Genomic DNA, 2690 nt, shown 5'->3' with positions numbered 1-2690 from the left:
ATTGATTGATTGATTGATTGATTGAAGTAACATCTGATTTTAACTGAAACCCCTTTTTCTAAACTCAACCAAGTAGTTTTTGTGCCTAACCAAACTGCGACCGTTTCATATTGCTGTTAAGTTTAGAGGACTTTAGCGGACTTTAGAGGAATAAATAAATAAATAAATACTATGTTTGAGTCATTTAACTATAAATACAACGATACCCCTTCTGGGCTTCGCATCCCTGGTCATGTATCTCCCTCTTGCATCGTTCAAACTGCTTTTTTCGAAGCATACGGATCATATAACATCTTATTTTTACTCCTATTAATGGTACTTGTATCTCCAAGGAGCATGTGTTGCAGTATCTCTATCACGATGACGATGGTGTACAGGTAAAGCATCACGCACAGAGTGGGAGTAAATGTCCAGACAGCCTCCGACAGAGCTTTTGTCTGCTATCGATTCAGACTGAGCCACACATGCTGCATTACCATCTTTTAATGGCTGATTTGAGACCTGATGGAGCGAGGGATCGATAGACTGGAGAGTGGCCCCTCGCTCCAAGCAGGATTAGAGAGGGCCCCGGTCCCATCTGACACAATGCGAATGGAGGGGGGTTAAAGAGCCCGCTGATCGCAAATGGACCTTGATTAAAGTCCAGACACAACATCAGGTGGCCCAGAGGAGCTGCCAACAGGCCTAGAAGTGGGAAGTACACAAATATTCTACTTAAGTAAAAGTACTAGTAATTTGATTAACCTTTACTTATGTAGAATTACTTAAAAAATCTTATAAAAATCTTCTCAAGTAAAAGTTAAACGTAGCTTATTTAAAATGAGATACACTTTTATATATAATCATTTAATAACTTTTTTTATACTTATATGTTTGCTTTCCATTTTAGTTTGTTGACAGATACACTAAAAAGTGCTGAGTTGTATTGTCTTAAAACAACGAGTGAACTATATTTGAATTTACACTTTACAGTGTATTTTGCCAACGTTGGAAAGCTTTTATATTTACTTTTTTTGACTTGGTAACAGATGTGATTTAAAAATGTAGCAAAGTATAATACTTCAAACAAAACATACCTACGTCAAAGTAAAAGTACAGATCGTAAAACTTTACATTACATTACATTACATCACATGTTATTTATTCACCATATATTCTACTTTTTCTCAACCGAGTCCAGCACTAAATGCTTTTCTTTTAAAGTAAATTCCTCCTTCAAAACAAAACCATTGATGAAGCGCACTCGTTTAGAAAACAGGTATCTGTTTAATTCAAAATCCATCAAGATTCATCGATATTGGTCGCCTGATGTACACCTGGATGCTTTCCATTACACTCAATCATCAGGTTTCAATCATTTTCATTTTGCCCACAGACATAATGTCAGGGAGCTCCTTGCTCCCCTCCTGAAACTCCAGCAGCTCCCTTTGAGCCTCCTGGCAGCCTTCCTTGTACTTGAGAGAAAAAGCCGTCCAGCAGTCAATTTCCTCGTCTTTTGAGGATCATTTTGGTATCATGTCCGTCTACATGGCAAACTAAATCTGAACATCGCCCCAAACAGTGATGTTTATCAGTCCATTCTGCCCGCTGGGGAGAGCGGCTGAGGCCGAGCTTCTCCTGTGATGTCTGGTGATCCCTGATGGCTCCTCTCCACAGAGTGATTAAAGGAGAGTACACACAGATACACTACTGGTCAAAAGTCTGGAGTCACTTAGAAATTTCCATTGCACTCTATTGTAGACAGAATACAAGCTGAGATCAGCTGATTTGTTTTTGTTTTTTAAACCAGGGCAGCAGTTTTCAGATTACTTTATGTGCTTACATAACTGCAAAAGGGTTCTCCAATGTTTTTAGAGTTAGTTTTTTAAAATATTAAAGTAGTATATATATATATATATATATATATATATATGTATATGTTTTTACCCAGTACGTCTGGGGCTCCCTGTGCTGCTGCTGCTGCCCCCCCGATTCTCCACCCTCTCAGTCTGCTCATAAAGGAATTCCCAATGATGTGCGTTCCCTCTGGGCTTTGTCTGCAGCAGCCTGGGAGTGAATACGAGACAGGATTAGAGCTGGAGAGAGAGAAAGAGAAAGTCCTTCTCTTTCTCCCCAGTGCTTATTGGAGTTATTTTTCAGCAGGACTTTTATCTGAGCTTTTGTGCAGAAAATGGGGAAAACAGACTATAAATATGAATGGAAGGGCTTCCTTTAGAACACAGGCGCCACACAGACATGTTTTAACTTTAGCTTTGATTTATTGGAATAGCACCTTTCGTGCACGCATGCAGCCCAAAGTGCTTCACAGAACAAAGACAAATCACAAAAAGACGAAATGAGAAATAAAAGCAAAACAAAATATTACACCAATGAGACAATAACATGTTAAAACCAACAGCAAAAAATGAACATCAGCGTTAAAAAAGTATTTTAAAAAAACAATTTTTTAACACTTACAAACATCCAATTTAAAAGCCACATTTAAAAGAAAATTCTTTAGTTTCTTTTTAAAAAATACCAATACATTTTAATATCCAAAAGGCTAGCGTCAATTGACAACAGTTGTTTTCCTGATCTAAAATAAGTATTGTTGGTACATATCATCATTTACAGTTTAAAGTTGCATATGTCTTAAAGGGTAACTATTGCTTTTTCAACCTGGACCCTATTTTCCTATGTTTTTGTGTCTA

This window comes from Etheostoma spectabile, chromosome 15 (genome assembly GCF_008692095.1).
Source record: "Etheostoma spectabile isolate EspeVRDwgs_2016 chromosome 15, UIUC_Espe_1.0, whole genome shotgun sequence".
Classification (NCBI taxonomy): domain Eukaryota; kingdom Metazoa; phylum Chordata; class Actinopteri; order Perciformes; family Percidae; genus Etheostoma; species Etheostoma spectabile.
Note: the sequence above shows the minus strand (reverse complement) of the source record.